The sequence below is a fragment of the Xenopus laevis genome, chromosome 4L (assembly GCF_017654675.1).
Source record: "Xenopus laevis strain J_2021 chromosome 4L, Xenopus_laevis_v10.1, whole genome shotgun sequence".
Taxonomy (NCBI): Eukaryota; Metazoa; Chordata; class Amphibia; order Anura; family Pipidae; genus Xenopus; species Xenopus laevis.
Genome location: NC_054377.1, coordinates 38,700,223 through 38,715,921, shown reverse-complemented (window position 1 = coordinate 38,715,921; position 15,699 = coordinate 38,700,223). Strand labels below are relative to the sequence as shown.

The following is a 15,699-nucleotide window of genomic DNA, read 5'->3' as shown; positions in this document are numbered from 1 at the left end:
ACAAGGAAACTTCACATTTCACAATTTGCACCTGGTGTACTGAGCTGCCAGTCTGAAGCAGGGAAAATCTTTTTGGAAAAAAGGTTAATCAATTTAAAAAGTCTTTAAAAATAGAACTAAAAAACAGTGTTTAGAAGGTGTACAACCCCTTTATAACAAGTCAAATCAATTGCAAAGGTTTTTTTTTTTTTTTTAAATGACATCAATGATGATCAATTTTTTTCAACATATCAATGATTCACCACATCATAGATTTTTATTGTATGACTTAAATTCAACCAAATCATAAGGTCCTAGCAGAATGCCAACCATGCACTGGACAAGTCCAGATAACCATTAGATTGTGCTTACTTTTGCATTACAGTTTGGTTTCAGTTTGCTATTTTGTGATTTTTGTGCATCCGTACTTCTGATCAGATGCTGTCTTGGGGGTATTAAAAATGATTGCCTAGTTTCTGTACATTTAAAAATTGCAGCCTGGTAGCAGTTCAAATTTTAAACAGGATCACTGTAGAACAAGAAATGAAATAATGCAACATTTAGAAAACTATCAGTTAAGAATTAAAAAAAGGCCAGTTGCATTTGTCTTAGAATACCACTGCCTACATCATTTGCAGATGAACTTCTCCTTTTAAGAGAAATTATTTTGTGTTTACATGACAGAGTAGAGAAAGCATGAACTGAACAGTGTTTTCAAAATAATTAGTTTCCAGAATTGTTTTTATAAAAAACTGTATGCTCTATAAATCTTTATATACTCTCTACAGCTATAGCATTTTGCAAATATATATATACATATGGCTAGCATAAATTAAAGACTCTAGCATATTGCTTAACCTCAGTATAAAGGTATCCAAAATCCCCTGTGGCTAAAGCTAAGCTGCCATTAGATGGGTGAATGCTGCTTTAGGAATAGTGGACCTTGATTACACTGCTGCTAGATACTCTGATGTCATGTAGGCTTTTCAGGGCCGTGTATAGTGACTTTGCTGTGTGTGTGGTTTATTACGTTGCTTTATTTTAACACAGTGATGGCCTTATATGTGCTATATGCTATATATTTTATGTAATATAATGTATAGTAATTTTTATATCTTAATTATACACACTTTCTTTGTATTCTGTACGACTAAGCTGCATGATCATTTAAGTCAGACTGACCGAACATGAGGCATGTTAGGTAATATGGCCTTATTTTGTTTGTTGCAACCATTTTCTTGTTTACCGATAACATTTTTTACAGATGCCAATAGCAGTTATTGCTTTATCTCTGTTTAGAAACAAGTGTAGGATTGTGTTAGGCTATAAATTAGCCTGTTGTGGCCATTTATGTTGTTAAAGGCAGGGTGCAAAATACCCATAATGCCTGCCCTATAGCAGGCAGTAAGGGCACAGCTGTCCAGTGTCATCTGTCATTGCAATCTGCAATTTGTGCCAGATTATTGATCTGCTGTGAGGAGCAGAATGTAGCCAGACCCTGGCCAAAAGTGTTCCCTGCATATGTGCTAAGGCGTACGCTCTCACATCCCTTGGTGCTTTTGTACTTCTGCTCCGGGGTCAAAGTAAATGACACCCCAATCTCTTACTGCTAGTCTCACCCATTCTTTTTTTCTGTGTGACTTGTTGCTAACATATATCTGATTTGGACAGTTGTTGTGGATAAAATTGGAAAATAAAAGTGCATGTAGTAACTTCCCCAGGTTGCTGGGAACACCATGTTTGATATATTCTGGCTAGGTCTCTTTATTAGAACAATGCACAGGAAAACAATTTAACTTTACCAACTAAAAATCCTGGTAAAGTTCTCTTCTCCCTTAGAATATCAGTTATTGACTGATACATTTATAGGAATTAATTCAAATAATGTAGTACCTTTGGTACTAAATAAGGGTTATATACAAGTCAGGTGGAACTTTACTTTTTAATGTACCATGATAGGTAACATTGCGATCTCTAAATACTCTGAGGTGATGAACTACTCCAGGGGTGCGCAAAAGGTAGATCGGGATCTACCAGTAGACCTCTAGCTGGTGATTAGTAGATCTCAAGACACTGTCAACAAACAATTTGTCTAAATCACCATCCTAATTCATGCTTTTCATACAGATATTTATTCTGTTACGGTTACATAGAAATAGTTTGTTTGTTAAAGGAAAACTATGCCCCAAAATGAATACTTAAGCAACAGATAGTATATATCATATTAAGTGGTATATTAAAAGAATCTTATCAAACTGGTATGTATATTTAAGTATCGCCCTTTTACATCTCTTGCCTTGAACCACCATTTTGGGATGATCTCTGTGCTGCCGCATAGATCACATGACCAGAAATACTACAACTCTAACTGTAACAGGAAGAAGTGTTGAAGCAAAAGACAGAACTCTGTCTGTTAATTGGCTCATGTGACCTAACAAGTATGGTTTGTTTGTATGTTTGTGCGCACAGTGAATCGTACCCAGGGGGCGGCCCTTGTTTTTTAAAATTTTCTATTTATGATTACCCAATGGCACATACTACTAGAAAAGTATAAAAAGTATATTATTATGAAAATGGTTTATTAACATGAATCAGGATTTTACATATGAGCTATTTTATGCAATATCTTTTTATAGAGACCTACATTGTTTGGGGGGTATAGTTTTCCTTTAAATATAGCAATATAAATTCTATCATAATTCAATATAGTACTAAAGTAATGTTTTCCATGGAAAATGAATGCTAACAATGCTTTTATGGATGTAGATCATAATGGGACAACATCACTAAAAGTAGACCTCACATTCGTAAAGTATGGGCACTCCTGAATTACTCTGTTTTCTTTTTGGTTGCTTGCTATTCATAACCATTTAGATTTTGTACTGTTTTCTTAGTCCTTATCCTAGTATCCCTGAAAGTGGTATAACCACAGAGAAGTGGAGCAGTGGTTATTGCATTCACATAGACTTCAGGAGGTTTTAGTAAGCAATTACAATACACATAGAACACCTGAAAGTTAGGCCTTAAAGGACATGGGATATTACAGCTTTTATTGCAGTGATCTCTAACAGTGTAGCATTAAATTTGCAGTTTCTGAAACAAGAAAGAAATCTGCATTGTCTTTATTAACTGCTAATGATATTGCCAATGCTTTACTTTACTCAATATTTACAAGTCAGTGTACACTGGTTCTAAACTTAAAACTGAACCATTTTGCTCGAAGCAGAACTTTTCACCAATAGACTTTTGTCCAGTTAGATCATTTATTTTGCCGTTATGCACACATAGAGCATGAATGCAAGTGTAGCTGGAAATAGATTTAAACACAATTGTGTACATGCTCATAACACATCAAAAACTTTAGAGCTATATGTGCTTTGTTTTTTTTTTAAAACGCAATAGATTTAAAATATTCCTGAGTATTGCTCAATTTAAAACCTTCTCCAACCTGACATTTTCACACCATTGTATAAAGGGGTAAAATACACTGCATGTAAGAAGCCCTCACAGACACAGAATTGTAAATTAACTTAAGAATTAGAATTGAACACAGTACATTGAGTTCCATGTTCTGTTGTTATCCGGAGATACTCTGGATACTGGTTTTTTTTACTTTCTTCTTAAACTCATATGTATTATAGGTGTTTGCCACAGGCATGGTAGAATTGTGAAACTATATCACTGTTGAACCCTGCCAATAGTAAGGACGAGCAGAGAATTAGCAAAGCTTGGAGATACATTATGAATATAAGCATTAAAAGACTTTGGGGGTTATGTAATAAAAGCACCATACACAGGTGGAAGCGTTGGACTAAACCTATTGCAATATTAAGTAACCCATAGCAACCAATCAGCAGGCAGAATTCAATGGTCATCTGCTCAAAAGCAAAAACCTTATTGGTTGATATGGGTTATTGCTACTGGGCAAACTTAGTGCTATTTTTACATATGGGGTGTTAAGTCTTGATATAATATTTGGCTTTTCTGCATGTGGTTCTCAGTATAAACACATATGCAATTTAGGGAAGTACAGATCGACACAAGTTAAAGTGAAAATTGTGGATAGCAAAAAAAAATGTGTTAATTATATGGAAGATATGGTTGCTAATGGTTAATGCCAATATATGGGAAGGTGGCAATCCAAACTGAAGAAAATACATTTTAGTAAGAATCTAAACTTCGAAGAGGGTAAACTTGTTCAAATCACAGTGTGAGAGTACACACTTGAATCTTTAATCTGGAATTCTTGGGACCTGGGTTTTTCTGGATAAGATTTATGTAAAGCTGAGCAACATATTCTGTTTTTTGAGCTATCTGGAATAAGGGTTTCCAAGTAATAGATTCCATACCTGTGTCTCCTTGTTCACCCTGTTATTATGTAGTAATCACATATAAGCTCAGTGGAATAGAATGTACAAAGTTCTGTAATAGAGATATTGATAAAGCCTTTATAGTTACTATGTTTTATTCTTTTTCAATTTTTTGTATTTATTTTACTAGAATACTTATAATGAATCACATTTAGCCTGCGTTTTTAAATCAATTAGGTCTGATCATTGCAAACTTTTAATTTTAAGGTCAAGTCAGAGTGGACTTTGATTCTGTTGACTAGGGTCAGAGTTGTGTACAATAGTGATCTACTACTGGTACTACCATTTCACTCTCCATTTTTTTGGAACTGTGTAAAGTGCAAATTCTAGTTACTTATAGCATTTACTAATCCCTTGTTTAAAAACAAACATCTTATTGGATGTTATGGTTTACTGTACCTGGCACAGAAAATTGTACTTCTCCCTCTGCATAAATGCCTTTGTGGATTTCGAAGTGTGTTTAGAGTAATTGACTTGTAACTTCAACTTTGTGACAGATGCTTGAACATTTTCCTGAAGAATGTGTTGATATTGGGTTGAATTCATCTGACCCCTGACTTTAAGGAGGGCCCCCAGTCCCTAAACTAGCCACACAGCCTCACAGCATGATGGATCATCCACCAAGTTTGACAATATGTAGCAGGTGTTTTAATGAAATGCTGTGTTCTTCTTCCACCATGCAAATCGGATTTATGTCTCCATTTACATGCATCCAGACCCTCTCTGTGGAATGGGCTTAGCTTACGTTACTGTTTGGGTGCTCACATTTCATCTAGCAGCACTAGCAATTGATTCATTATTTCAATCTACCCATGAATACTTAAGAAATGTACCTTTGGCTAGTTCACCTGGGTACAGTCATATGAAAAAGTTTGGGAACCCCTTTAAATTCTTTGGAGTTTTGTTTATCATTGGCTGAGCTTTTAAAGTAGCAACTTCCTTTTAATATATAACATGCCTTTTGGAAACAGTAGTATTTCAGCAGTGACTTGAAGTTTATTGGATTAACAGAAAATATGCAATATCCATCATACCAAGATTAGACCGGTGCATAAATTGTGGAACCCCAACAGAGGTTTAAACTGTTAGTTTTAACTGTAAGGAATGTAATCCGGAAATGGAAGGCCACAGGCACAGTTGCTGTAAAACCCAGGTCTGGCGGGCCAAGAGAAATACAGGAGCGGCATATGTGGAGGATTGTGAGAATAGTTACAGACAACCCAAAGATAACATCCAAAGACCTGCAAGAACATCTTGCTGCAGATGGTGCATCTGTACATCTTTCTACAATTCAGCGCAATACATCTGTATGGCCTCTGACGCCTCCTATGGCCTTTGATGAGTGACTGGATTCTGAATGGCGGTATTTTTGACCATTCGTCCATACAAAATCTCTCCAGTTCAGTTATGATGGCTGCCGAGCATGGACAGCCTGCTTCAAATCATCCCATAGTTTTTCCATGATATTTAAGTCGAGGGACTGTGACGGCCATTCCAGAAAATTGTACTTCTCCCTCTGCATAAATGCCTTTGTAGAGTTCGAAGTGTGTTTAGGGTAATTGACTTGTAACTTCAACTTTGTGACTGATGCTTGAACATTTTCCTGAAGAATTTGTTGATATTGGGTTGAATTCATCCGACCCTTGACTTAACAAGGGCCCCAGTCCCTAAAATAGCCACACAGCCTCACAGCATGATGGACCATCCACCAAGTTTGACAATAGTCAGCAGGTGTTTTAATGAAATGCTGTGTTCTTCTTCCGCCATGCAAATCTTTTTTTTTCATCAGTCTAAAGCACTTTGTCTAAATGAGCTTTTGCATACAACAAGCGACTCTGTTTGTGGCACGAGTGCAGAAAGGGCTTCTTTCTCATTGCCCTGCCATACAGATGTATTGCCCTGAATTGTAGAAAGATGTATAGATGCACCATCTGCAACAAGATGTTCTTGCAGGTCTTTGGATGTCATCTTTGGGTTGTCTGTAACTATTCTCACAATCCTCCACATATGCCGCTCCTGTATTTCTCTTGGCCTGCCAGATCTGGGTTTTACAGCAACTGTGCCTGTGGCCTTCCATTTTCGGATTACATTCCTTACAGTTGAAACTGACAGTTTAAACCTCTGAAATAGCTTTTTTTTTTTAGCCTTCCCCTAAACCATGATACTGAACAATGTTTGTTTTCAGATCTTTTGAGAGTTGCTTTGAGGATCCCATGCTGTCTCCAACTTGGCAACTTGCAAGTGGCCACCTTAAATACCCTTTCTCATGACTGGACACACCTGCTTATGAAGTTCAAGGCTTAAAGAAACAGTTCAGTGTGAAAATAAAAACTGTGTAAATAGATAGGCTGTGCAAAATAAAAAATGTTTCTAATATAGTTAGTTAGCCAAAAAAATTATATATAAAGACTGGAGTGAACAGATGTCTAATAAAACAGCCAGAATCCAACTTCCTGCTTTTCCGCTCTATAACTCTGAGCTAGTCAGTGACTTGAAGGGGGGCCACATGGTACATTTCTGTTCAGTGAGTTTGCAATTGATCCTCAGCATTCAGCTCAGATTCAAAACCAACAGATATGACCCATGTGCCCGCCCCCTCAAGTCTCTGATTGGTTACTGCCTGGTAGCCAGTGTAACCAGTCAGTGTAAACCAAGAGAGCTGAAAAGCAGGAAGTAGTGTTCTGTCTGACATAGTTACATAGTTAAATCGGGTTGAAAAAGGACAAAGTCCATCAAGTTCAACCCCTCCAAATGAAAACCCAGCATCCATACACACACTCCTCCCTACTTTTAATTAAATTATATATACCCATACCTATACTAACTATAGAGCTTAGTATCACAATAGCCTTTGATATTATGTCTGTCCAAAAAATCATCCAAGCCATTCTTAAAGGCATTAACTGAGTCAGCCATCGCAACATCACCCGGCAGTGCATTCTACAACCTCACTGTCCTGACTGTGAAGAACCCCCTATGTTGCTTCAAATGAAAGTTCTTTTCTTCTAGTCTAAAGGGGTGGCCTCTGGTACGGTGATCCACTTTATAGGTAAAAAGGTCCCCTGCTATTTGTCTATAATGTCCTCTAATGTACTTGTAAAGTGTAATCATGTCATGGCAAAGTGGCAGCATCCTGCATGGAACCTATAGTTCTGCACAATTTAGTATCATCTGCAAAAATAGAAACAGTACTTTCAATGCCCACCTTCTGGTCATTAATAAACAAGTTGAAAAGCAAGGGACTTAGTACAGAGCCCTGCGGTACTCCACTAACAACACTGGTCCAATTAGAAAATATTCCATTTACCACCACTCTTTGTAGTCTATCTTTTAGCCAGTTCTCTATCCAGGTACAAATACTATGTTCCAGGCCAACATTCCTTAATTTAACCAGTAACCTTTTGTGTGGCACTGTATCAAATGCTTTAGCAAAGTCTAAGTAAATCACATCCACTGCCATCCCAGAAGTGAGGTCTCTACTTACCTTCTCATAAAAAGAAATTAAGTTAGTCTGGCAAGATCTATTACGCATAAAACCATACTGGCACGAACTCATAGAATTATGATTTGCTATGAAGTCCAGTATCTTATCCTTTATTAACCCTTCGAAAAGCTTTCCCACCACTGACGTCAGACTAACTGGCCTATAGTTTTGAGGCTGAGAACGGGATCCTTTTTTGAATAGAGGCACCACATTAGCAATTCGCCAGTCTCTCGGCATTATGCCAGATCTCAATGAATCGTGAAAAATTAAGTAAAGAGGTTTGGCAATCACAGAGCTAAGCTCGCTAATTACCCTGGGATGAATACCATCTTGTCCCGGACCTTTGTTAATCTTAACATGTTCTAGTCTCTTTTGAATTTCTTCATGTGTGAACCATGCATTATTAGTTGTATTACTAGAATTGGGACTATTAAGAAGGAAACCTTCACTTACTGTAGACAGATGAAAAATATGAGTTCAGAATATGTGCTTTTATTTTGTTTTCATCAACCACCTGACCCCCCTCTGATAGTAAGGGTCCCACCCCTTCCTGCTTCATTTTTTTACTATTAACATATTTAAAAAAATAATTTTGGATTTTTTTTACTGCTTGCTGCAATATTATTTTCTATAGCAATTTTAGCTTGCCTTATAGCCTCTTTGCATGATTTATTGGCCTCCTTGTACCTTATAAATGATTCGGCTGTCCCAGCTAACTTGAAAGCCTTAAAAGCACGTCTTTTCTTACCCACCTCAACACCAACGCTTCTATTGAACCAAAAAGGTTTTGCTTTGCAACAACGTTCCTTGCTTACAAGTGGAATATACTGAAAAGTATATTTATTAAGCAGCATTGTAAAGACTTCCCATTTTTGTTCTGTGTTTAACCCTGACATGTTATACATCAAATCACTCCAGCCTTTATACATTAAATTTTTGGCTAACTAACTATATTAGAAACATTTTTTATTTTGCACAGCCTATTTATTTACCCAGTTTTTATTTTTACACTGAACAATTCCTTTAACTAGCTAATCCAACCAATTTGGTGTTGCCAGTAATCAGTATTGAACAGTTACAAGCACTTAAATTAGCAAAATTACATCCAAATTATCCAAATTTTTGCACTGCCAGTTTTATATTTAATTTCATACAACTGAATACTGCTTCACTAAAAATCTTTGTTCAGAAAACACCCCAGTACTCAATGTTCCTGGGAAATGAAAGACATACCACTGTTATCTTTTTTGTTGAAAGTGGAGTAAATTATTATGCAGGCTGAGAGGAGTTCCCAAACTTTTTCATATGACTGTATATACAGTATGCCCCTTTAAGTATGTTTGTGCAAGTTCAGTCTGCTTAAATGTAATAAGATGAGGTATATACCCAGTAACATACATAGTGTTTAAAATGGTTCATGTTCTGTGCTTGTTTGAATGTCTTTGTTTGCATACCTCTTCAAATTTATTTGTTTATCACTGTCATTTATCTTTTCAACATTGCAATATGCACTTGGTGAACATAACTGGTTTGTTTATGAGGTAGTTTAATAATTGAAGACTCTAAGCTGCATGGGCCTTACACTATTACGTCTGAGTTGGCGTGTAACTCAATACATCATTGCTGGCTCTGCAGTCCAGTTCCTTATTTCTTTGTTTTATCAAGCCAAAAGTCTTCATGAATGTCAACTGGGTAGTAATCTGCTATAGTACATGCTTCGATGTAATTATGTTTCTGTTAATGTGAAAATAACTTGCATTTGTTCAGTTGCAGTAACAAAATGTGCTGTTGTTCTTTCTATAAATATTTAATAGATGCATTTAGCAATTTGAAAGTATCACTGCAAGCTTGGCAGAGTGCTGGGCAGTGGAAGTGAACCTGAAAAGCTGAGCTGACCTTGTGACTATATGTTTTATAAAATCGCACAACCAGACCTGTAGGTTGCTGTAAGATGCCACTATTTTTTTTGGGCCTGTTTAGGCCTGATTGTACTTGAAACACAAGAGCATATTTTAAATTTCAGTCCGGCACACAATACAATACAATACAATGCTGGCAGCACACAGGCCAATAAGTTCTTTATATAACTTATCAGACTAGAGATGCACTGAATCCACTATTTTGGATTTGGCCAAACCCCTCAATCCTTTGCAAAAGATTCAGGTGATTACTGAACCTAATCCGAAACCTAATTTGCATATGCAAATCGGTGGGGGAGGGGAAAAAGAGCATGCACAGCAAAACATTTTTTTAATTCCTTGTTTTGTGATAAAAAGTCAAATAATTTTAAGGATTCGATTTGGCCGAATCTGGATCCTCCGGAAACGTCCGAATCCTGGTTCATCCTGGTGCACCCCTAAAACAGATTGGATGCTTTTGTACTGTTTGACCACTGGAAATTTGTGCTTATCATTTCAAATGCAACTAGGGGAGGCAGTCCATGCAGTTCAGAGAAGGATGTGGATATGTCATATGGTGTGATTGTTTTCTAATTCATATAACCTGGTAGAGAGACTTGCACACACCAACAAACCAACAAACTTGGTTTGGTATGGATGCATTATATCAAAACAGCCTGTATGGTGACAGTTTGTGCACTGGACAAGACCATCTTTTGTGTAAGAAACATTTTAACCATGTACATGTTTTTAAAATTGATGGAAAACTGGCCAAAGGCAGGCCCGGATTTGTGGAAAGGCCACCAAGGTCCAGGCAGAGGGTGACAGGATTTTAGGGGGCAGCATGAAGCCCAACCACACTCACATTGTTTCGGAAGCTCTGGGGCTGATCATGAGAAACAATCGTTTTTTTAAATTCCCCAATGCTCCAATCCCCAGTGCTCCCAACCTTATGATGAGAATTTGTGCATGAATGAAGGGGAGGGGCTTAGGGGTGTCCGCTATGTAAATACAGCCCTGGCCAAAGGATTTTGTACAGATGGAGTTTGTCAATGGTACTTTCTTGACTTGAAATAGGGTTGTTATTGAGGTGCTGCAGAGTTCTCTATTTTTTGTTAATTACTTGGGGTGTACAATATAATCAATCCATTGGTGTTTTCAGATAACACAAAACTTTACAGAACAATTAATTTCATCTACAATGTGGCAACAACAAGATCTGAACAAACTGGCAATCTTCAGAAGAGATTCTGTGTTGATAAGTGTGAGGTTATAAAGTATATTATTTCCACCTGTTAGCTGTTCTGTGCCAATTAAGTTAGAAACTTTGTTTCTTTTTCTGGCTGTTCAGTGCAGAGAAAAGAGCGAGTTTCCAGTACAAATGAGGGACTGCAGGTTGAGCTGTCAAAAGAGGGACTCTCCCTCATAAAAAGGGACAGTTGGGAGGTATGATACATTTTAAAATGTGTTATATCAATAGGCTAGACTGTTTACACTGAGGAGTCTTAAAGGCAGACATAATATTACATAATTTTGCCACGGTGTTCAATTGGAAAGGTTTGTCCGACAGAAAAACAGCTGGATGTCTTTGTGTATGTTTGAAAATCGCATTGGCCAAGGACAACATTAGCATTTTCATGTAGTACACCTCTATGACCTCTTTATGACCTCTAAATTTAATAGGGATATACGTTTCATTTTTTTAATTGATTTCCATTATGTAATTCAAATGTGAATTTTCCAACCAAATAATACATGGACAAACAGCTTACATGGCATGTATGGGCACACAGGCTGAAGGTTCCGGCTGAGAGAAGCAGATCTGCTCCCTGACCCTGCTCCATTGATTTGAATCCGATCAGCTTGTGTGCACTCACACACACAAGCCCAGAGATGTGCTCACACACAGCTCCGCTGTGTGAGAGCACACACAAGCTGATTGGATTCAAATCAATGGGGCATGGAGCAGATCTGCTTCTCTCAGCCTGCAAAAATATGCAGGCAGACAACAGCCAGAACCTTTATTGTGTGTGCCTATAGCTAAGGATTGCCTATAGCTAAGGATCCTGTCAGCTTGGCACTAAGGTAGCTGGTGTTAATTACTGGGAGATTCTTTGTTTAGTATGCACACACTAACACTGGGTGTTACTCGCTAAGGGGCTTTCACAAACGAGCGTTCACTTCACACCCATCTCACCACAAATACACAAATACACTAATTCACTAAAATGCCTCAAACTCTGGCAACTTTTCGCTAGTGTTACTTCAGCTGTGCGAGCATTTCATAGCGAAGATGCGCTAGCATTTATTTGTGCCTAGCAAAACTTCGCTAGTGATCTTGTGCTTAGGTCAATTTGCATAGGGTGGGAAATTTAAAGTTGTATGGACGTCTGTATTATAAATGTTGCTGCAAATGGTTTGTTACCGGTTTATATTACACATGTGCAGGGAACCTTAATAAAGGCAAGAGAGTTAGTATAATGCTCTACACATGAGCCCACTATAAGATGAATGTTCCATATGTTAGTAAATGTCTGGGAAAAAAAGGATTCCCCACAAAAAAACGTTTGTTTGATGCATTTTCGGCTCACAGGATAAGATGTAAGGCAACTCTGGCGAAAGAGGCAGTGTTCAGTATAATCCGCATTTTAGTGAATTTGTGGAGTAACGTCCGTTCGCCAGAGTGAAAAGTCGCCTGGCGATAGAGTGCGAATGACCGTTAGCAATGGTCTGTTTTGCTAGCGAATTGGCACCTGCGCCTGTTAGTAAATTGGCCTTTAAAGCTATCTAATGTATCAGCCAGTATGACTTTATTCAGGGAGAGAACTCCACTTCTTCACAGCTCTTACTGTAAAAAAACCCTTCCGTATATTTAGACGGAACATACTCTCTTCTAATTGGAATGGGTGCCCTCTTGTCAGCTGGAAGGTTTTAATGATTAATAAAGCATTAGAGAGGTTATTGTACGATTCCCTTATATATTTATAAATATTCCCCCTTAAGCGCCTCTTCTCCAGCATGAACAACCCCAACTTGGCCAGTCTTTCCTTATAGCTAAGATTTTCCATACCTTTTACAAGCTTAGTTGCCCTTCTGTGGACCCTCTGTACTTCAATAATATCCTGTTTAAGCGCTAGAGACCAAAGTTGTACGGCATACTCTAGATGGGGCCTTACCAGTGCTCTGTACAGTGGTAGAATAAGCCCCCTCCTCCCATGAATCGGTGCCTCTTTTTAAACGTACAAAGATTTTTGGCAGAAAACCCCACTTGATTAGTAGACTTAAGGTGGCCATAGACACACAGATCCGATCGTACGAATCGAGGATTCGTACGATTTTCAGATCGTGTGTGGCGTGTGCTGACATCTTTCGTCTGGCGGAGATCGGTCGTTTGGTCGATCGGTCAGGTTTGATTTTGACCCGACCGATCCCGCCGGAGTCCATGGCACATCGTAATCTGATCGTTCGGCCATTTGGCCGAACAATCAGATTACCCCCGATATAGCCATGCCTGTTAATGGCATATCGGGGAAAGATCCGCTCGTTTGGCAACATCGCCAAACGAGCGGATCTTTGCATCTATGGCCACCTTTACATGGGGGTTCATTAAAGATTGCTCGTACCGAAAAGCATGAGTAATCTGAAATGGACCCCTTTGCATTAGGTGGTATTTTAACAGGAGTGGCAAAAAGATGATCTGGTAACTTCAGCTGGTTCATCTTTTGTAGTACAGAGAGCACAGCTTACCTAAACTAGAGAGGTACATTTCCTGAAGAAAATGTGAGTGGTGCTTGCCGTGGCAAAACTCAGGCCCCCCATATATGTTGGGTGTCTTGCCCAGTCGCCCCTGGTGCCTAGAGAGTACACAAAGTCGGTAGAATCCGGATTAAACCGGTGAAATTTAAAGCCAACCAAATTTTACCATTGAAATCAATCCAAACAAACTGGCTATTTTTGGCTCCGCCCACTTTTAAAAATTTGCAACCCAGTCACCAAATGGACCAAGTTTGAGCACTCTTACATTAACAGTGTAAGAATGACAGGAATTTAAATATTCCCATTGAATAGCGTTAGGTAAAATTTGATTGGCTGTCTTAAGCTCCGCCCATTTTTCTGAATTTTAACCCCAGTTACCTAGTCATGGTCAGTGCCAAGTTTGGGGCCTCCGGTTTTAAAACTGTGAGAACGGCGGTAATCAAAAATTTTACATTGAAGTCAATAGGTGAAAACGGATTGGCTGTTTATGGCTCCACCCACTTTTCCTAAATTTTGACCGCAGTCACCCAGTGAGTAATTGAGCCAAGTTTGGTACACCTAGCATTTAAACCGTGATAATAGCAGCAGTTTATCATTTTTCATTAAGGTCAAAGGCTGAAATCTGATTGGCTGTTGTTGCCCCGCCCCTTTTTTTCCTAATTGTGAACCACAGTCACTCAGTGACTAACATACCAAAGTTTGGGAATGCTGTCATTTAATGTGTAAAAATTGCAGCATTTCTATTTTTTTCTATTGAAAATCAATGAATGAAATTTGATTGGTTGTTGGTGGCTCCGCCCACTTTTTCTAAACTTGAAGTGGAAACCCCCAGCGACCACATTTGTGATATTCAAGGTCCCTGACATCAATACTGAGAGAATGGCAGCCTTCTTAATTTTTCCCATTAAAACCAATCAAAGAAATCTGATTGGTTGGTTTTGGCTCCACCCACTTTTCTTAATTTTAATCCCAGTCCCCCAGTGACCAACTGTGCCAACTTTGAGGAGGCTGCCATTAACCGTCTAAGAGCGGCAGCAGTTTAAAATTTTCCTATTTAATTGAATGGCTGAAATTTGATTGGCTGTTGTAGACTCCGCCCACTTTTTGTAAATTTTGGCCGCAGTCACCCAGTGACCCACGGTGCCAAGTTTGGGAGCTCTGGCTTTATTACTGTGAGAATTACAGCTGTTTACATTTTCTCATTGAAGTCAATAGGGAAAATCTGATTGGTTGTTTGCGGCTCCGCTCACTTTTTTGGGTCCCCAAAATAGGACAGAAAAGTCACAACACCCCATTCCCGAATAAGCTGAACGGTTTGACACCTCATTCATGGGTCTGCGACAAACTAATTAATTGGAATGGGTGCCCTCTTGTCAGCTGGAAGGTTTTAATGATTAATAAAGCATTAGAGAGGTTATTGTACGATTCCCTTATATATTTATAAATATTCCCCCTTAAGCGCCTCTTCTCCAGCATGAACAACCCCAACTTGGCCAGTCTTTCCTTATAGCTAAGATTTTCCATACCTTTTACAAGCTTAGTTGCCCTTCTGTGGACCCTCTGTACTTCAATAATATCCTGTTTAAGCGCTAGAGACCAAAGTTGTACGGCATACTCTAGATGGGGCCTTACCAGTGCTCTGTACAGTGGTAGAATAAGCCCCCTCCTCCCATGAATCGGTGCCTCTTTTTAAACGTACAAAGATTTTTGGCAGAAACCCCACTTGATTAGTAGACTTAAGGTGGCCATAGACACACAGATCCGATCGTACGAATCGAGGATTCGTACGATTTTCAGATCGTGTGTGGCGTGTGCTGACATCTTTCGTCTGGCGGAGATCGGTCGTTTGGTCGATCGGTCAGGTTTGATTTTGACCCGACCGATCCCGCCGGAGTCCATGGCACATCGTAATCTGATCGTTCGGCCATTTGGCCGAACAATCAGATTACCCCCGATATAGCCATGCCTGTTAATGGCATATCGGGGAAAGATCCGCTCGTTTGGCAACATCGCCAAACGAGCGGATCTTTGCATCTATGGCCACCTTTACATGGGGGTTCATTAAAGATTGCTCGTACCGAAAAGCATGAGTAATCTGAAATGGACCCCTTTGCATTAGGTGGTATTTTAACAGGAGTGGCAAAAAGATGATCTGGTAACTTCAGCTGGTTCATCTTTTGTAGTACAGAGAGCACAGCTTACCTAAACTAGA

General features: G+C 38.8%; 1 protein-coding gene across 3 annotated transcripts in view; it reads left to right on the top strand.

Annotated features, from left to right (window-relative positions):
* znf423.L (zinc finger protein 423 L homeolog) overlaps window positions 1-15,699 on the top strand; it is a 275,238-nt gene that overhangs the window by 165,608 nt on the left and 93,931 nt on the right.